We start from the raw sequence: 21,904 nt of genomic DNA on the forward strand, positions 1-21,904 counted from the left end.
ACAATAATGGGTGTGCTGTGCTTATGGCAGGGATGTTATTTGCAGATGATATTGTGTGCTGTGGTGTACATAAAGAGGAGTCTCAGGGTAATAGAATAGAATGGGCTAAGAATCAATACAGAGAAGACAGAATATATTATTTGTATGGGAGAAGAGAGAGGAGGAAAGGTCTAAAGGGAAGAAATAAACCACTGCGAGAAGTGTATGAAGTTAAATGTCTTAGGTTTATGATGCAGCAGGATGCAGGTATAAAGGTTAAAATCAAAGTGCAAAAGTCAGGGCTTAAGTAGAGGGAACAAAGTAAAGTATGTGATAGAAGGCTGTAGATAAAACTGAAAAGTAAAGTAGACCGATAAAATGTGTGTGTGTGTGTGTGTGTCTGTGTGTGTATTCCATTCTCCCTCCAAGAAGTACATGGTTCTCCTCACTTCCCACAGTATCCTCTCAACAATCCTGTGAGGTAGATTTTACGATGAGAAGAGATAGTGTTTAGCCCTTCATAACTGGGCAGGGATTTGAACCTGGATCTCCCTGGTCCTAGCCCAACACTTTCACCACACCCTCCTGGTGTCAATTTTCACTCAACCCAATCTTATGGGTTTAACAGACTCGGCCATGAAGCTCCTTGGGTGGCCTTGGGCCAGTCATCCTCTCTCGGCCTACCCCTAACTCACAGGGTTTTTTGTGAGGATAAAATAGGGAGAACTATGTATGTCTCCTTGAGTGCCATGCCAGAAAGGTGGGTTATAATGTCATAACAAACAAGCAAACGCCCTGCCACCGTAAGCCCAGCAAACTCACTCGATTCACATTGTCTGGGCAGAAGTTTCATGTTGAGCCAATTTATAAGAATGGGTCTCAATATCAGGCACATGACGACATAAGGAATCATCCACCAACAGAAAAGGGTATACTTGTCCAAATGTGGACCTTTTCGCTTTTTATTTGATTGCTTTATTTATAGATTTCATTTACAGCATTTATCTGGGGTGATTCCTCCCCTTCCCCAGCACTCCTCCCACGCCTGCTCTCCATCCTGCATTGTTGGTTGACGCTCCAGACAGGCTTTTGGCTTGCTCAAGGCAACTGCAGAGGGGAGGAGAGGATGTAAACATAAATATTTCCTTACTCCTGTTTACTTATCTTAGGGCTGAAGCCATTGCTAGGAAACCTTCAAATACAAGCAGGGATGTGCAAGAATTTCGTTAATGTTTGCACATCAAGCAAACATGCCACGATCACAACCCTGAACGTAAACGCAAGCAGGAGAGCATGTGCTCCAAAAGTCCCAAACTTCCGTTTGGAAAAAAATGTGTTGTTATTTTTAAATGCTCACTTTTAAAAGTGCACAATTTTTTAAAATGCTATTTTTTACACTTTATTCTATGGGGGGAAGTGCACAGTTTTGGTACGCTCTCTTAAAAATTACCATGTTCCTGTTCAAAATGTGCACTTTTCCCATTTGACCTAAATGAAAAATGTGGAAATGAACATGGGAACAAAGTGAAATGAGCTTCAAATTGGTTTTCGGAGGATCTGACCGATTGTGAAAATTGCTTATTTAGCCATCCCTACAAACAAGTAATTTGAATTTCTGCTTAGATAGTATGGACACATTTAAGCAAGCAGTGGATTGGGACCAGGAATTATTATTGGTCTGTTCCCTGCTTTGTTGTTCTTGCTCTGTGTTTAAGGCAGCCTTCCCCAAGCTGATGCCCTCCAGATGTTTTGGATTTCCACTCCCAACAGCTTCAGCCAACATGGTCAATGGTCAGGAATGCTGGGAGTTGTAGTTCAAAACATCTGGAGGGCATCAGTTTGGGGAAGGCTAGTTTAGGGTATACTATCATCAAGACAAAATGAACTAATAGTAGGCTGATATATGAACTAGGGATGGACGGGCACCCCCCTGTCTGGTTCTCCAGGCACCCGCCCAGCCCCTGCCCTCTGCTTGCGTAGCCCCAGACCCACACTCAAGCTTGCTGCCACTCACTGAGCTGCCTGCACTCACCCAGGACCTGTCCTCCAGCATCACTATCACCATTTTGCAAAAAAAAAAAAAAAAGGGGGGGGGGGAAAGGTGATTCCATATATGCACACATCTAACTACACCCAAAAGGCACCATGAATCGCCCATATACGCAAGTTTACAGGCATAAATGGGCCATTTACGCCTATAATCGTGCGTATATGGGCAATTCACAGCACCATTTTGCATACAGCTACATGTGCACATATACACAATTGCCATTTTTTTGCAAAAAGGTGAGCGCAGTGCTTGAGGACAGGTCTCAGGTGAGTGCCAACAGTTTGGCAAGTGTAGGGGGGTCGAGCAGAGACAGGGGCTAAATGGGCACGGCTCAGGGGTGTGGGTAGGGGGGGAGTCCTCCAGACTCACAGATCCAGTCGGGCACCTGCACCATCCCTAGTCTGAACCTAGTACCCTTATGCAGCAGCTGGGGGCACAGCACCCTGGCAGGGTCCACCAGCATTGACTAGGCACTCTGCAGTGAGTAGTGAGTAGCTATGAGCTGCCATATTTCCCACACAGCAGTGCTACATGAGTTTATTGTGGAAACTTTAAAATTGAGGTTAATTGACCACCACTTCCACCAGGTGGCCCCAGAGCTAGGGAGATGGTTCAAATATACACAGGGCACTTTGCCAAGGGAACCCTCAAACCTAGAGTTGACATTGTGGAGTTGTGCATGGAGGATCCATTAGAAAGCAGGACCAAGGTGCAGGGCCAGTCTTATGAAACAACCGGAAGAAACCACTTTAGGTAGCAGAGTCCAGAGTCAGCACCATTTTCCTGCTTCTAATATCAGACTCTGTGTGACATGTTTAAAAACAAGCTCTAGTCCACTGTAAGGGGGAGGGGGTGATTTTGACTTTTTACTTCAAATATAAAATGGTCCAAGGCCAGAGCTGGGAAGGTGATTAAGGATAGCCCCATCATAATGCACCTTTAAAAAAAACTGTACTTGCTTACTAGGCTATTATTAGATTTCACTGAATCTGATTTATGGTCTCTGCTCTATGAGTTTTAATATTTCTCCTTGACTCTCTTTCATTTTGGCAAGTTACTACAATTTCTTCATTCTGTATGATACACATCACTTTTGTGCTTTTGGCCTCTCAGTTACTTATTCAAAAACATCTGTTACGTCTACAGAACCGTAGAATCCTCAAAGTTGCCAAATTTACATTAACATTTAGCATTCATTGGTGTTATTTATTTATTTTCATTATTCATGCACTATGTTTATTTTCTTAACTTCGTGCACCATCTTCATTCTTTTTTTTATAAACGTATGGAAGTTATTGTAATGGGTTTGGGGTTTGTTTGTTTTTTAAGAAGCCACACCAGACTGGGAGGGGGACTCAAGAGAACCCAGCTGGGAAATGCCATAGTCTGGAACGCTTCAGTGAAGATTGCAGAAGCACACTGCACATGCAGTGTAGGCATCGCACCGATGGAGGCTGGTGGCTCTGATGTCAGTGGGGTGGTAAATCCGCTCTGAGTTTCAGTCAGAATTCTAAAGGAGCTTCACACCTTGGATCACTCCTTCAGAGTGGATTCTGACTGAAACATTGGAGCCACCAGCTTCCACTGCATGATGGCACAGCCTGTTGTTCAGGGAGCCTGGGATGGAACTGGGATACAGATGCAGGAGCTCATTCTGGCTTTTCGGGGCAGGGGGGATCTTGACACCTCTATCTATCTATCTATCTATCTATCTATCTATCTTTCTATCTATGGCACACTAGATCTGTCCATCTCTATGATCAAAACGTGGTTATTTGCACTGTCTCAACATTTTGTAGGTCTCTATAGAGCTGAGTGAAAGGAAGATAAAATTAGGTAAGTCTGATAAAAATTATAATTGGCAAGCCTTAGTCTGCCTGGTCAGCCACATTAGTAGCCTTGCATTTTCCAAGATGCACTGCTATCCCCAGAAGTTCAGGATGAAACAGTGGGCAGTATTCAACACCACTGCTCCACTCACGCCATTGACATAGCGCTAGCGAAAGCAACCTCTAGAGCTAGTCCAATAGCACAAACTGGTATTAATTCCACAATATCATAAAACCCGCAGAGAACCTGTCATGCCAGTTTACACTATTGCATAGTGCTAGAGGTCACTGACGCTAGCATTACATCGACTGTGTTCACGGAGCAGCAGTGTTGGATACTGCCCAGAGGCTACATTCTCCTCCATCTTCCGTGACAACCTCGAAACTGAAATGAAAATTTCCTTCTGAATGTCTTGTCTGTGTGCTATGTTAGTATGGCTGTTATTTGTTGTCCCACTGGAAATTTGCTAAAGACCTATTCTGGGCATCTTGTAACATTTTTCTAATGGGCTTGTCGTGTGTGTGTGTGTGTGTGTGCGCGCGCGCGCCCAGGTATAAGGTGGTGTGGTGTAATATATATTTGGTTCTCTTTATATTTTAGACATTATAATATAAGTGCAACTGAAGTGCATATGGAGCTAGACATTTCAATGGGAAACTGTACTCACTACCACTCCTTTTCTAGTATAATAGAAGAAGGGTATGACCTTACATTATTTGTTTTCCTAGCCATTACAATATTCAGTCCCACTTATGTGTTAAATCGGTCTGCATTCTTTTTGACATTGTAATATTTATGTTGTTCTGTCATTCATCTTCTGACTAGTTCTCCTCTTTTCTTCATTTCCTTCAGTTTTCATTTTCTCACCTGAAATTTCCACTTTACTCCATCATTGCCTTGACATTGATGAATTAACCTTGGCTGTTGAACTTTGGCAGAAATCATTTCAAAGCCCAACTTTTCATTTGAAAATCATCAGTGTTCTTGATCTCCCCCCCCCCCACGCGCACGCGCACGCGCACGCGCACACACACATACACACCTTTCCAAGGTTACATTATCTAGCCTGGTGATTGTGAGTGTGGAAGTTCCTCAGCTACTTTTATGTCTCTTGTATGCAGGTAAGCCAGCCTGGCTCACTTTCGGTAAGGAGATAGGCCAGGAGAAAGTACCTGCAGCAACAGGGCAAAGAGAGGCATGGCAGGGGAGGCTGATCCACCAAAAGCTATACGCAGGGCTTCAGACAGAGGCTGGAAGGGAAAATGCTTTGATATGGGTTGTGCCAAACTCGAGAAACGAGACCTGGGGAAAAGCTGCCCAGCAAGCGTGTGTTCCAGCTTGATGGTTTCTGGAGCCTCCATTTGTAGACCAGGGTGAACATGGCCTGCAATGGATGTTGCCTCCCAGTCATATCTCCTCTGTAAACAAACATCAAGCTATCGTGGAGCTCAGTCCAGAGCCACGTCCATACGCAGAAGTCCCATTGAAATCAATGGGATGTCACTTAGCCCTCTTGAGAGATAGAGGGCTCTGCCTTCAGAGCATTCCATCTATCCAGCGCCCTGCCAGCACGAGCCAGGGAGGGAGGGAGGCTTTTATGGCCTCCCATTCCTCTGAATTTGTTACCTTCAGCTAGATGGGGCCCTGAGCCCATGTAGCTGGCTTACCTCTCAGTGGGCAGGTATGGGAGTGGAGAGGCTCTTGGCTCCAGCAGATCCATGTCTCTCCTTCCCACTGCTCTCACTGCCCACCATCCCGCCCCCTTTTCCCCTGTCCCGACCCTTTTCCAAAGTTATTGTTGCAGAAGAGGAGCCGCTTGAGAGCTTTCAGCAGCTGCTGCGGAGGGGACACCCCCGCCTGGATTTCCCCTTCCCGAGGCTGTAGGTGTGTCTCTGGCCTCTTGGAGGGAGAGGTGGAATCCATAGTATCCTACAGCCCCTGGGATGTCCACCTAGAGACCACAGGATTGGTCTGCCCAGGACTGAACTGTGTGCTGGAATCCCAATATCATGATTTCATGAGACAAAAGATGCCTTCAGAACAAACCCTCACATGTTGAATCAACACATGAGCAGGGAGCGGGGCCATGGCAGCAAGGCCCTGCTCCCAATGTCAATCATGCCTGCCTGCTTGCTCCTCCCCCTGCCATCCATGCATCTGCAGCAAGGAAGCCTTTGTTTGATATTGGGGGAAATGTTGGGGAGAAAATGAATGTGCCTGTGTGTATGTGCGTGTATAGAGATAGATGCATTCATATTCTGGATGATGCACTTCTATCATTTCAAGCCACAGTTTCCATTTCAATAAGACAAAACAGACTTTCAAACACAGGGAGGGAACAAAACAAGAAACCCTGAGAACAGGTTAGTAAGATACATAGGGCAACAGATTAAATTCCAATCAACTTAAAGTGGGTGAACAAAAGAAATCTCACTTTGCGGAACCGCACATTGGAAGATCTGTCATTGTGCTTAACATGTTTTTGACAAGAGTTTTAACAACATGACAAGGGATGTGTAACTTATGAAAACATTTTTATTCTTTGAAAACAAACAAAGAAACCCATAAAGCTCAAACGGCTGTTATAGATTTGTATCATACTAAAAACAAGGGGAAGACAGCTAATACTGGTTTATGTGATTCTGTGGGTGGGAATGAGTATCTGTAGAAAGAGATTTGGGGAAATTTTCTTGGACATAGATTTCAATGGGTTGTATCCAATGTTAGTCAAACTTAAGTCCCATTCATTTCAATGGGTCTACTCTAAGTAGGACTAATGTTGGATAAATCCTAATGAGATTTATTCCTATACTTGCTGACCACAAGACTGGGCAATGGAATCACTTGTATCATGTGGATACCTCTGCACACGCACTTGTATATCTGTGTACTCATGTGCCCAATTCAGGCAATCCTTGCTCCTCAAAGAGGTGGGAAGCATTGTGAGAATTTGACATACATGCTTATTATGCATATATGCATGTTCCAGGTTACTCAGTAATCATATGGAGACTCAGTTTGGAGACGTGGCAGCTGAAACTGCAAAAGCATTTCTGGAAACCAAATAAGTATTGAAGCAACCATTTTAATAATCTCAATTTGAAATAATGGACTGCCTTGTACATTTGTTTTCCCATTGTTTTTCTCTACATTGTTCCCTGCCATGCAGACAATCAGATAATCATGTGATTAATTTTTCTACATTATATGTCTGTTTTTTCAGTATAAGAGAAAAAGTACCACTGTCATGGACTGTGGGAAACTGAAGAAAAGGAAGCTTAAAAAAAAAATTTTTTTTTAAGAAGTATCTCCCATACACATTTGCTTTTCTCCAAACTAGGGAGCATTATGCAGAAAAGAAAACAGGGGAATGAAAACGCAAAGCTGCATTCATTAATAAGGTTTCCCAAGACATTCTTTTAAAATGCCTCCTTGGCTACCTTTGCTTTCTCCTTCAGCATAGCAAAAAAGGGGTCCATGAACTAGGCCAGTGATAAATGGAATTTTCAACCCTTCCAAAATCCAATTCATAACTGGTGGAAGATTTAGTATCTTCTCAATAAAAAAATTATTTGCACGTGAAGGAGTGACTTGTCGGAGGGAAGTATTTTTAGAAATGCTTACAAGTACCTTTGGAGTAGCTACCTTCCTGACCATTCCTGCATTGTCTTGTGCACTTCATGAAAGAGTTCCATTTACCCAAGTTAAGTTTCTGAAATGCATTTTAAAAAATTATTTATTAGAGTTATATCCCACCTTTCCACCAAAAAATGGTGCTCGATAATATTAAAGATTTTAATTGGACTTAATAAAAAATAACATAAAACAAATAAGTTAAAAACACAATTAAAAGCACAACAACAAAGGAAATAAACAGCATCCATCCAACCCAATGAGACCCCCTTCAGCAGCAGACAGGCTTGCGTGCCAAAGGCCTGCCTGAATAAAAACATCATAAGAAGAGCCATGGTGGATCAGACTAAGGATCCATCTAGTCCAGTCTTCTGCTCACACAGTGACCAACCAACATCTTTGCCTGCCAGCAGAAGGACAACGGAAAGGGGGTCAACTGAGCCTCCTTCAGTTCCAGTGCCTGGGAGCAGCCTTTGAATTGTGCCCAGATACAGACCAGCCAGTGAAGCGGTTGTGACAAAGGAGTCAGTTACATGCACATTCAGAAGATGATCTGCAGGTGCATTTATCGGAAGCACACGTGCAGACCCTTCCATGCGTCTGGCATCCCTGATCGTGCAGCGTTTCCAGTCGTGTGGAAGAGGCTATGTATGTATAGCTGCAGACGCACAGAAACCCTTTCCGACCTGCTCGATGTGCAAAAACTGGAGGCAGGGCCAGTGTGTGTGATCCCGTTTCACAGAACAGAACCCATTATATACTGGTGACAAAAGTTGCCTGAAACCTTATAGAGGGCAGAGAGAGAGAGAGAGAGAGAGAGAGAGAGAGAAGTTGAGTCACTTTAAATATCTGGATTCACCTGAGTCTTACAAGCAGCACAGTAAGCATACTGGAAGTAGAGATTTTACAGAAAGCCTACCAGGGCAGGTGGTTTGGAAACTCCCTACCCTGGTAGCTGTGTCTTCGAGTAGCCAGACTTGTATCCTTGTAAACTTGTGCATGCACACATCGGTATTGAAAGCAGTGGTGCCTGATATTAAGCAGTAGTTGGAGAGATAAACCTATGTCTGAAATGTACCACTTCAAACGGCAGTTGGAGTCTCACCTGATTAAATATTCCTCCAAGTAAAAAAGAAAAACACAAATCCCCAGCTCCTGCACTTTAAAAACTGGAATGCCATGGAGAAGGCTAGTCTAGAACCCTTCAATTTTACATTTAGTTTTCTTTGTTGAGTGGGTTATTTGTGTGTGGGGGGGGTAGCATTCCATCATGTGAGCCAGTTGAAGTGGTCCAGGTACCACCGCACACGCCTAGGGCACTGAATCATGACAGAGCTAAAAACATTGTTGTTGTTGTTGTTCAGTCGTTCAGTCGTGTCCGACTCTTCATGACCCCACGGACCATAGCACGCCAGGCCTTCCTGTCCTGCGCTCTCTCCCGGAGCGTGCTCAAGTTCATATTCATTGCATCCGTGATGCTATCTAGCCATCTCATCCTCTGCCGTCCCCTTCTCCTTTTGCCTTCAGTCTTTCCCAGCATCAGGGTCTTTTCCAGGGAGTTTTCTCTTCACATTAGGTGGCCAAAATATTGGAGCTTCAGCTTCATTATCTGTCCTTCCAATGAGCACTCAGGGTTGATTTCCTTTAGGATGGACTGATTTGACCTCCTTGCAGTCCAGGGCACTCGTTAAGAGTCTTCTCCAGCACCACAGTTCGAAAGCATCGATTCTTCGGCGCTCAGCCTTCCTTATAGTCCAGCTCTCACAGCCATACATTACTACTGGGAAAACCATAGCTTTGATTAGACGGACCTTTGTCGGCAAGGTGATGTCTCTGCTTCTTACTATGCTGTCTAGGTTGGCCATAGCTTTCCTCCCAAGGAGCAAGCGTCTTTTAATTTCATGGCTACAGTCACCGTCTGCGGTGATCTTAGAGCCCAAGAAAGTAAAATCTGTCACTGCTTCCATTTCTTCCCCTTCTATATGCCAGGAAGTGATGGGGCCAGATGACATGATCTGAGTTTTTTTAATGTTGAGTTTCAAACCAGCTTTTGCACTCTCCTCTTTCACCCTCAACAAGAGGCTCTTGAGATCCTCTTCGCTTTCTGCCATTAGGGTGGTATCGTCTGCATATCGGAGGTTGTTGATAATTCTCCCAGCAATCTTAATTCCGACCTCTGATTCATCCAACCCGGCATTTCTCATGATGTACTCTGCATATAGCTAAAAACATACCTTATCATAGATAAGCACATTCAGGGTTGAGAAAAACCAGTCTCTGTGTAAGGGATGGCATAAGGAAACAATCCTTCATCTAACCAGTGCAGACAGAGTTATGCTGAAAGCCAGAAGAAATCATATGGGAGCTTGAATGGGTGCTACAATACAAGGCGATGTGAGCTGGTAGACTGAGCAATGGAGGGAAGAAGAGACTTGAGATGGACAGATCAGTCTTAATTCTGTACATACCAAAGTCTGTTCCATAACGTTTTGAAGTGCATGTGTAGATTTTTTTTTAAAATCCCCACAAAATTCTCTTTTTAAAAAATCACAAGTTGACAAGATGATCTGAGGGGTGCCTTTTGGGTTGTCGTTTTTTTACCCCTCCTTTCTTTTACAGTTTCTAGCCACTTGGACTAGCTACAAAGCATAGCTCCTGCCGTTCACGTTGAAAATGAATCTGAAAATGCCCCTGAGAGAGGCAGTATGTCATGATATTAATTTTTGTGAACTGCCCAGACAGCTTCAGCTATTGGGTGGTATACAAATTTAGAGAGAGAGAGAGACAGAGACAGACAGACAGACAGACAGAGACAGAGAGAGAGACAGAGAATCCATTCCACAGGCATTGTACAGAAAATGTACAGTGTCCCTGGAAGGCTACCTGAGGCATTGTATGGGGGGTAGAGAAATGAGTGCCCCTATTGGTATATGACAGCGTTTGGCAAGAGTACAGATTCTGGAGCATACCATAGTCAAATGCATGTTAAATTGGGAGCTGCAGACCAGATAATTTTACTCCAAGTGTGGACAGCCCCAAATTCCTCAAGCGTACCTATGAGGGAGAGGGAACCTTTCAGAACTGCGGTGGGAGCAGTGTCTCCTGTAATAGGTCATAACTCTGAACGTCTGTGATATCTTAAAATAGAAGCTAATCTTACTAGAAATTAGCTCCCAAAGCTAATTTGTCCACCAAAGCTGTGTCTCTGTAACAGCTGCAGAGAAGAGAGGTCATTGTCCCTTTGGTAATTGAAAGTATGTTTTGGGATTGAGCAATCTGCCCCACTGTTTTTCCCCCAGGAAATGGTAAAATGTCACCAATTAAGATTTTTATCTCTGGCATCCTTCATAAAGAAATTGACAGTTATGTCACTGGCCCAGACTTTAGACCTAGGAGGAATTCAACTGAGCACCAACTTATCTGGCAGCTGCCGGGATAAGCTGCTCAAGATAGACAAGGAAGAATCATGGTTTGGTTTTGCCTTGCCTTTTGGGATAGATAGATAGATAGATAGATAGATAGATAGATAGATAGACAGAACCACTCATTTATTTAATATTATGTTCAGGCTGCCTTTGAGGGTGGGACCACTATATTCTGGAATAATGTGTGCCTTGCACTTGATGTGGGGGGAACTGTGTATTTGTTAAATATGCGTTTATCTCATTCACAAATAAAGTGAGGATGGAGAGGCCATCTCTTCACACAAAAAAGAGTGTGGAGAGGAGGAGAGCAAAATCTGCCCCCCTCCCTGCTTTCTTTCACTGGGCTCTGTCAGTTTAAAGACTTTTTCTCCCTGCCTCGGTTACTTCTGGTATTGGAGCCAGGCTGGGAAACTGCTCAAGAACAGCAGAGCACAGTGAGGTAAGGCACCATACAGAGATAGAGAAATGGGGCAAAAACATATCTAAAACACATGTGGAAGACTGTATGCAAAGGCTGCAGTTCAGTACAGCATTCGGCTAATTTAAATCATCTCTGTTTTAGATTGTAACCAAAACAGGCTATGACACACAGTGACATCAAGTTCGCAGTCCTGTGATTTACCAGTTCCAGGGCAGATGGAGGCTTTGATATAGAAACGTGCCATATGCCATGAGCCTCCCATCCCTAATCAGACTGCTCTGCACAAGTGAGGTGCACACTGCTCAGTGGCAAGGGATGGAAGAACTGCCATGCAGTGCTAGGCATAACTAGTCAGAATTAAGTCCCATTGAGTCGAATCTATTTTCAGCTGGTGCCACTTTCACATGTCCTTACTCACAAGTCCATTCCTTCTGCATTCATCTATTCATGTGGAGGAATTAATTTCCACAAAAAATTGCATGTAGATATCTGCATTTAAATGTGAATTTTTACGTGCTTTCAAAAAATGCACTTTTAATAGTATGTTATCTCAAAAGGCCCATTTCTAATCTCAAATGCGTTTTGACACTTTGAGCTGAGAACCATGCCACAATACTCAGCGAAGCGTGAAACCTGTTGGACAACTCAGTGAGGATGCCCAGAAGGGGGACAGAACACCCGCTGAGTGATGCTGAAGAGACTGGCTCATAGTATCTGTGTGGTAGGCCCATTCCGTGAGCCAGGCCAGGATTTCTGAATGCCCTGGGCTATGAACCCCAGGATTTACAGTACACTGGCAAGGCAAGGGCCAATCTGCAAGGAAGGAACAATAAATAAACTACCCGTCTCCTAAATTTTGTATGAATCCAGATTCTTAATTCCAAGGGTCCCAGGCTCATGGACACAACATTATCCCCAGCCTGGATATAAAGACAAAGAAAGCCTTCCTCATCTAATCGAAGGTCAACTAACAGGTAACCTTATTCTAAGAGTTATCATAGAAACAGAATCTTTTTTCAGGTTTTCTTCACATGACTAATGAACATGCCTTGGAGATCTGACGATACGGTCTGGCAGGCGGCAGCAGCAGGTCCTACCCCATTGTCATCGTGTTCATTGTAAGGACTGAAAAGAGTTCCACGTGTAAAACTGCATGCGCTGAGGAGTCTCTTGATAAGTTTGAGAGCCTGGAAAGGCAGTTGCACATGTGAGATCTTGTCAGACTTTCTAATCCATGTGCAAAGGTCAGGTGCGCAGTCTGCTGGTGCTTTGCCATCACCTGTCCTTCACACACACTTCTTCTCCCCCCCCCCCCCGGGATTGCCTTTATCTGCCAGTTCTATATGTTTCATTATAGAGTCACTAGATGGTGCTGCTGTTACAGCGCAACTCCATCATTACACACTTAGATTCAAATTGATTCAAACTGCAGTTTTTTGACAGCTCATTATCACTGTTGCAAATAAAGCCACAGAAATGGTCACAAAGCATGGGAGAGGCCCTGGAGGGTGATGACACCATGTAAAGGACCCATAAACTTCCATGAGTAACCGATCTCGTTCTCAGGTCAGGATAAAAGCTCCATGTGGAGATCCCCTAAGACTCAGATTGTACTAAGGGAGTTCCCATTCTTATCTCATTTATCCCCATATCAACCCTTCGAGGTGGGTTAGGTAGAAAAATAGTGAGTTGCCCAGTGAGCTTTGTGACAGAGCAGGAACTGGAACTTGGCTGTTACATGACTAATCCCAACATTCTAAGCCAAGAATGCAAAACCTGCTACCCAGGAGACACATGCAACACGCCCCCCCAGGGGGCATTTACTAAGGCCCCCATGGACACCCTGAACACACACACCCTGTTGCTGATTTCCCCATGACCTGTAGACTCCCTTCCTCAGAGATCCTCATACAAATTGCTGTGTTCTTGCTCTGCTAGAAGAAAGGAAAGAGCAATCTTTATCCGAATGCTGGTGTATGTGCACGTGTGCGCATATGAATATGTGTGTGTGCCCAAATGTGTGGCTCTCAGGGCCAAAAAGCTTGTGCACTCCTTTCTAAGCAGTGTGGTACACTAGTCTACTGCTAGTGCTACCTGCTACCTGTGCAGCCATGATACCTGAATAGCTCACTAATAAATGACTTACTCATTAGCACTAAACATTTCTCTCAGAGTAAATGCTCAGCAGTCCACCCATCCATAGCAAAAATTTTCATGTGCACATGCCAGTCATATAACTCTAATAGTCAGGTGCATGTGTGTGTGCACATGCACACTACACTACTAACTTTTTTTTTAAATAGGACTGTTGGAATATTGAGTAAATATTACTCTCCCTTGTTATCTTGTTGAACAGTATATAGATTAATATGAACTCTAGCTGGAACTATTGATTCAGCGAATAATCCTGAAATGTGCTTTTCAATTACACTCAGAAATTGGTCTTTTGAATTTCCAAATTATGCAAGGCTAGGCAGATTCAGTTTAATCTGCACAGGGAGGAGATATTTGCAGTAGCTCGGCATGAGCAGATCGTTTTATAGTAATATGGAAGGAGGATTTTAAGGGGGGGGGGGTACTGGCCTTGTTGTATTGTCTGTTGCTGCCCTCCAGTGGCCAAGCTATGCACAGTTTTTCAATCAAATCACCGTAATTTGCTAACCTGATACATTTTGACTCAAGCTGTACCACTGCAAATTAGAAGCATTTCTCAGTCTAAAAACTGGTGAATATTTTCCTGGCATTTCACTTGAGGAGGAGAAACCCAAAGACCTGCCAAAGCACCTTTCCTAGGTACATGGATCTCTTAATTATGGACACATTCCTGTCCATGTGTTGTGCTAAAAGTATGCATTCTCAGCTCTTGTACAAGGGCAGGTCTGCAGCCACACATACACAAAGGGACAAACAAGGCTTTGAGCGATGTATCAAAACCTCTTATATATATAATTTAAAGCTGGGAGTTAGTTGGTCATCCCTTTTTGACTGCCTTCCTGTTGACTGATTCTCATGAAACACACTTCTTTGGAAAGCTCTTGTCACGCGGATTCCACAAACAACAACGGATTTCACTATAGTTCAAAGTCGGGAGTTTATTTATGTCCATAAAGCTTAAAAAATAGTCTATCATCTAAAACACGGCACTATAAAGTTTTATTTGTAATATCAAAAATGTCAACTTTAATTAAGGAAAGGAAAGGTTCCTCTTGTGCAAGCACCGAGTCATTGCTGACTCCTAGAGGGACGCCACTTTCGCTAGCGTTTTCATGGCAGACTGTAGCGGGGTGGTTTGCCATTGCCTTCCCCAGTCGTGACTACCTTTCCCCCAGCAAGCTGGGTCCTCATTTCACCGACCTCGGAAGGATGGAAGGCTGAGTCGACCTGAGCCGGCTACCTGGGACCCAGCTTCTGCTGGGATCGAACTCAGGTCGTGGGGAGAGTTTCAGTTGCAATACTGCCAATTGCAAATTGGTGCAAAATGAAATATGAACACAAAAACGTCTCTGTACACCTGTTTAAACACAGGTGCGGACCAAAGTACAATGATATGCCAGTAACATACGGCCTATTAACAAATCATGAAGGGATCCACATTGTCATGAGTCAGGTGCACTCATTGGCAAACCTCAAGATTCAAGTCGTCCATAGACCAGAACAAGGACATTACAGTGGCCACCCTGGAGCTTTCACCAAGAACACTGTATTTAAGGAAGTTTTGTGAAGATAAAAGATGTAGCACCCTGAATATTTCAGTAAATGCAATTAGTTAAGTGAAACCTTTTGTTAGATCTGATTTTTCTCCACGAACGGTGTTTGTGGGTAACCAATGTATACTTCTAAATAAAGTCTAATTTTAAACATCTCATATGCAGTGTGGGAGGAGGAGTTGTGGAGGAAAACTGCATTGTCTCCTAAATGATTACCCGTCCTTTTCTGGCAGAATAAGTGTCCAGCATTATTTTAATTTCGAGAAAGCATTTTTAATGTTAATTTCTGTGCTATGAAAGTTTGGCTTATAATAACGGTTAAAGTTTTGTTTGGCATCCCAATGTTAAATGAAAGTCACCTTGCCTTGTATTTACTATTGCCTTTCTTCAAATAATTGAATTTTATTCTCACTCTCCCTCCAAGAAACTCAGGGCAGAATAGCGGTCCTTCCCCCGTTCTATCCTGAGAACAACATTATGAGGTAGGTTAGGTTGTGAGAGACTAAGGCAGGTCTCACTGCACTGCCCAGTGAGCTTTATTGCTAAACAGGGGTTTAAACCTGTGTCTACCCAGTTATCGTCCATCACTCTAATCACTGCACCACACTGAGACTTTGGATCTGGTCCTGGTATCTCGTGTCAGAAATGCCAGGGGTGGCTGGTGCCCAGTGGTGTTGGTGGGGTGGAGGGCAGGGCAGGGCAGCTACAGGTATGCAAAGCCAAGGAGTCGCAGTAGGCGGAGCTAACTAAATTTAGTTTTCTCCCCCATCCTTCTCACTTGCAAAGACCCAAAGGACACTTAAGCAATGCATTGCAATTACATAGCATCTGTGATGAATCAGCGTTCTTCTACCTAGCATCTGTGATGAATCAGCGTTCTACCTAGGTGTGGAAGAGTTGGGTGCTGTCACACCTTGTTCTGTGCTAAGAGAAAGGCTGCGTGGCCTCCACCACCCTTTACAGCCATCCGGAACCTCCAGTTAGACATCCCACTCCTTGAACTAGGAGCTTGGCTTCAGGACTTTCAGAAGCATAGCTTGCCAGGTCTTTGATATGAAGCTAATCAGCAAATCTCAACCTTGAAAGGGGTGTTTTGAGCACACACAAAAAGGGAGAAAAGGGTGTTTGAAGCAGAAAACCACCGGGTTCTCCTTCCATCACCACCACCACCACCACCACCACCCTTACAATAGGGGTGGGGAACCTTTTTCAATCCAAGGACAGAAATCCATTCTGGAAAAGCTCTCAGGGATCATATTCCATCTGTGGGTGGTGCCAAAGGCAGAGTGGGCAGGGCCAAAATGTTCTTCCCACTTGTAGGCCTACTCACAAGTAAGCAGTACAAGTCTGGGCATGTCAGATCAGAAGTACACAGGACTGAATCGCTCAGCAGCACTTTCAAATACCATCCCAAATACCAAGCCTCTGCGAGCCAACACAGAAGTAAGCATGAGCAGCATGTAAACTCACCAGTAAGCAGGAGAAACTCATTCTGCAGCTTCATCCCGCTGCCCCCTCTCCCCAGCAGGGAACAGCTCCCATCTCCCATCAGCATGCAAGAGTGCAGAGGGGAGAATCCAAACAGCAGCACAAAAACACTCAGTCTGCTATCGCAGCATCCCCTATTGCACAGAAAAGGGAAACTAGGGGAAATGAAATTGCAGGAGGGAGAAAGAGAGAAAAGGATTGATACACACACTTACTTTTTTTACTGCTGAATGGATAAAACGGTGACTGCTTTCTGGAACGGACTGCTGGCAGAGGTTTTTTTGTCTTTGTTTTTAAATGTAACAAAGCCTGTTGGCTCTGTGCGCCTTAGTGGATGCCCACGTTCTCAGTGTAAATCTTCCACCTGTACAGGCACAGGAGACCCAAGTATGCCCAAATTTGGGAGGCAGGGAGAGTGGTGCTCTCAGACACCCTGCCTTCCCTACCAAGTGATAATAATACCACTGTCTGGAGGAATGGTTTGAGCATGTGCAGCCACTACACAACCTCAGTGGTAGCCAGCAAGTTTCCAATGGAGAGGGGAGAAGAAGGCTAAAACAAAGCAGTAAGTGACTTGCTGGGGATTCAGTTGGGAGGTATTTTAAGGACAGAGAAAGCCTGGGGGGTTGGTGGGGGTTACTGCGGACTTTGACCGCAGATTGTGGTCAGGTTCGCATTCAGTTCCAGGAGGTGTGAACTGGGTAAAGTCTGGTCAAAAGCAAACTGATGCAAACTTCTAATACACCCCTAAAAAGGTAAAGGTGGCCCCAGCCAGTCGTGTCTGACTCTAGGGGGTGGTGCTCATCTCCATTTCTAAGCCGAAGAGCCAGCATTGTCCGAAGACACTTCCATGGTCATGTGGCCGGCATGACTGAACGGCGTGAGGTGCACGGAACGCTGTTACCTTTCCCGCCGAAGCGGTACCTATTTATCTACTTGCAATTTCTTGCTTTTGAACTGCTAGGTTGGCAGGAGCTGGAACTGTAGATGGGAGCTCACTCAGTCATGCGGAACTCGGGTCTCGAACTGCTGTCCTGCCGACACTCAGGTCTGCAGTTCAGCATCTTAACCACTAAGCCACCGCGGTCCCCAATACACCCCTACCTTCGACCAGCCACTACCTTGGACCAGCCACTACCTTTCAGCCTAACCTTCCTCTGTTGCTCTAAGGACAGAAATCAGGGGACGGTGGAGAATGATGTACATTGTCTTGTGCTCCTTGGCAGGAAGGCTGGATATAAATGAAATAATGAATGGCATGCAAAGCTAAGTATTCTTCCATATGAGGTTTAAAGATCTTCTGGCGAGGTCTTTCTCTTAGTCCCGCCACCATCAGAGGCATATTTGGTGGGGATGCAAGACAGGGCCTTCTGAGTGGCTGATCCCAGGCTCTAGAACTCCCTGCCAAGGGTGGCTAGGTTAGCTCCCTCTTTGTTCTTTCGACAGGTGGCAAATACATTTCTATTCAGGAAGGCTTTTGGCATGTAAGCTGGTTTGTTACTGAACGCGATTTAAACTGGCTGTGTGCTTGTTATTTCTTTTTATTGCTGTGTTTTTTATTGCTTTGTTTTTATGTTTTAATCAAGATTTTGTTTTTATCTGTATTTTATTATTGTTAGCTGCCATGAGCACCATTTCTGGCAGAAAGCAGGGATCTAAATGGATGGATGGATGGATTAAAAATAGGGCTCAGTTCCAGAAATATGAACAAATAATAGAATACATATGCATTTCCCACATCCCTGAGTAAACCCAATCAGCCCCCCCCCCCCCCATATCTAAGATTAGAGTTAAGGGCTTCCAGGTCAGAAGGCAGGATTAGGCAGTGAGAAATCTGAGTTGCACTTGCCTTCTCAACAATCTAATGGTGGCTATTACCTATATTGGTTTTTAGTATAACTAACGTGATAAAGTGATTATACGAATGCATAAGCTAGATCTGCCTCCCTCAACCCAGATATGTTGGACGGGGTCATTGGCTGTGCTGGGTTGGGATCATGAGAGTTGCAGTCCAACACATTTGAAGATCACCAGGTTGGGGAAGGCTGAGTTAGATGAATGAAACCAAAATGTTTATTACTCAGGGAAGTATCCAACTGTGTCATTCCATTAGTACAAGTGACGTTGCGCTAGCGGAAATTAGCTTCTGGACTAGCACAATCATAACTTTACGGTTGCACAAGTGTGGTTGTGCAAGCGGGTTTGCATTATGCTTGTGCAATTCATTGTGCAACTTGTTGTGCACCCCATTGCTCAACTGCTTTGCCCCAGTTGCACAACTGCTTGCACAACTGCTTGAGCAAGAATAATGGGAAACCACTTGTGCAACGGAAAGATTCAGCAGAGTTCCGCTAGTGCTATTTGAGTTTGCAGAATGTCACCATTGGATACTGCCCTCAGTGACTGTGACATTTGACTGTAATGTTTGATCTTTGATAGCTCTTTCGCATATGAAAATCATGCTTCCTCAGGAATTCCAATATTCCAAAACCAGGCATCAAGTACAGTCATACCCACAGTCACAGAGAGAAAATGCTCACTTAACCGGGGAGGTACAGGTACAGGACCACCTCCATGGGCAAGTGGGGCTTCCCAGGGTTGTGGGTGGAAAAGGCAGGATGGGTTCCCCTCCAACAAATCTGCTGAGTATATATGCTACATACTTATGAAGATACATATGGTAAGACTGTTCTGTGTTTGTGTATAAAAAGAAAGGAAGAGGGAGATTAAAACCAAACTGTGAAATTCCAGAATCTCTATTTGTGAATTAGGGCTAGCATTTACCTAGTTTAAAAAAACACTGCTTTTTACTGCATTAATTGGCCCTAGTTTAAGGCATTAATATCATCTAAAAGTAAAACAGATCCAGGTATGTACCACAGAAGTTTCAGGGCCAAACAAAACATGATGACAGAAATGTATGAAGAATTTTCCAGTCTCATTAAACATTTGCAAATAGTAGCTACGGGGCGGGGCAGAGGGGAGGCCAATCCGTCATGAGAGGGAGGATTCTTAATTCTTCCCGCCTGAGTCGTTTTCCTGATGAACCCACCACCATCACCCAAAGCTGCTGTCTGGTTAAAGAAAACATACCTGTGCATATATTTCCCCTCATGGGGCCAACTGCAGCTGGGGGGAGCATTTCATCAAACAAATGGCTCAGGGGAAGGAATTAAACTCCCTCCCCCTGCACTATGGTCCTAATCTGAATTGAAACACAGACACATGACTGCTATTTGCACAACGGAAAGACACCCCCATGGAGTTTTCCATGCCTCTCTGCCATTACATCTAGTTTGGCCTACATAAAGGGAAGCAACTCACAATGACCAATCCTTCATTTTGCCCCCAAACCCACCAAAAGCCTCTTACGGATTATGTTGTGCAGACTCTTCTGAACTATCACCATGGCGGTGAGTTTCATACTTAAATATCGAAGACCTGCAATCTTACAGCGATTTGAGATGTTGGTTCCCAATCAGAAAACATATGCTGAGTTGACCTACTTACAGCAAGCTCAGCAGCTTTACTTAATACTCAATGGGGAAGAATGTTTGAGGCCTAACCACCAATATTCATGCTCCTAATTGTCATCTGAGTCACTATTAATCAAGTAGTGCTTTGCCTCGTTTTTTTTGCAGATTTATCAGGATGAATTAACCAAACGGTTTTCTTTAGTTTTCGAAGGGACTAATTGTTAATCAAATTCATACACCAAATCTATTCCTTTGTCTTTGGCTCTCAATGACCTAACTAATCTAGCGCTGCTGTATATCTGATGCAAAATCTAAAAATATTGCTGTAAGCTTTTCAGAGTTTCTGGCCACACCTCACTGGCAAGGAGTCCTGCCAGGCTTGCAAAGTAAATGAGACGATGGCTGAAAAAAGCGAATGTCAGCACATCAGTTTCTCCACTGGATCTAAATTTAACTACCCAACGTTTGTTAAAGATAATATTACATCAAATGAGTTGTGTCCTGCTATACCACAGGACTCCTTCTGATGCTTCCTTTGTAGACTTTCAGACTCATTAGCTGGCACAGGATTTGTTGAAGGAGCTTCTCAGTAGCCATTATGGTCTATGGCAGAGCTCATGTTCTCCAGGACTTTCAGACTAATACATGCTCTACTGGAATAAGGCCATCATATATCTGATCTTCTGATGCTGTGGCAGATTGTGGCAGTTAACTCCCTTGTCTCTGTTTTAACTTGGATGGAAAAGGATGGGAAGGAAAAGCAGTGGCAGCTAATGAGAACGGCAAATGGTGCCGAGTCACACATCATTTCCACATGTTGAAATCAACACTGTGCTTAATATAACCCTTTAAGTGAATTTACTAGAGCCAGTGGATGATCTGTTAGGGTATTTTCCAATATTCAAGACAGGTTATACAGGGCTTCCAGAAAATCTCACATTGTGAAGATTTGCAGGAGAATAAACCTAGGCCAAATCATGTCTCTTCCCCTTTTTAAAATGTGCAAATTTCCAGCAATCCAGTGTCAGACTCATTTCTAAACAAAGGGAGCATACTCACCTTCCACTATTCTAACACCAGGAATTAAGTACAAACACATCCATGGTCAGAGGGAAAGAATTTGAAACATCTGTTTGTGACTTAGGGCTGGGATTTATGTGGTTCAAAATCTGCTTTTCACTGAAGAGGGAAACAAGTTATCCAACTTTCCTGCTGTGTTCAGAAGCTAAAACCCTGTGTATGGCCTGCCCTGTGTACCTGATGAGCCACCGTTACTGCAGGTTCAAACATCTTCCTTAGCAGAGAAGGATTTTCAGGTTTTGGACTGGCTCTGCCCAGGCTGTTAATTTGGCCCTGCCAGACAGAATGGGCTATAAAATGCTTCCTATCTGGGCCCAGACTTTAATAACAACAATTTTCAGTGTGTTCAGGTGTGTTCTTCCACTCTGACTCTGGCCTTTGTTTCTTGGCTTTGATGCCCTGGTACAGAGCCTGGTTCCCAGCTTCTGGCTCCCCTCATCCTGCTCAGCTCTCAAGTGCTACCCAGAATGGAATAGGCAGCTCACCATTCAAAACTAGGGATGTCAGAGAATTCCGCCACGGACTGAAATGGGATCGGATTCCCTTCAGTCCGTGCCATGGAATCCTCTGCGGAACGGCACCACGAGGTCCTGCGGAGCCAGCAGTCATGTGGCTTTTTTTCCGTCATCCGCAAAGACTCACGGAATTTTCGTAAATAGAAACGCAGTGTAGTATATTCTGATAATAAATACATAAGTTTTTTTAAAAAAAATGAATTGTGCTCACCGCCTTGTTTGTGGGCATTCTTTTTAAATTGAAATCCTCCGTCTCCATTTACTTTCAGCCAAAACACTTCCTCCTTCTAGGGGCTTCCC

General features: G+C 44.1%; 1 long non-coding RNA gene across 1 annotated transcript in view; it reads right to left on the reverse strand.

The window, feature by feature from the left end:
• The window catches only part of LOC146355002 (uncharacterized), a 32,464-nt gene extending 10,561 nt beyond the window's left edge, over positions 1–21,903 (reverse strand). The window contains exons 1-2 of the long non-coding RNA XR_014787438.1: positions 21,816–21,903; positions 16,516–16,688 (exon numbers count right to left, since the gene is read on the reverse strand). This is a non-coding gene — a long non-coding RNA (uncharacterized LOC146355002). The remainder of the gene's footprint in view (positions 1–16,515; positions 16,689–21,815) is intronic.
• Between the last annotated feature and the right edge of the window lies 1 nt (position 21,904).

Source organism: Heloderma suspectum, chromosome 2 (assembly GCF_057233095.1).
Source record: "Heloderma suspectum isolate Gila_16-S chromosome 2, 16-S_ref, whole genome shotgun sequence".
Taxonomy (NCBI): domain Eukaryota; kingdom Metazoa; phylum Chordata; class Lepidosauria; order Squamata; family Helodermatidae; genus Heloderma; species Heloderma suspectum.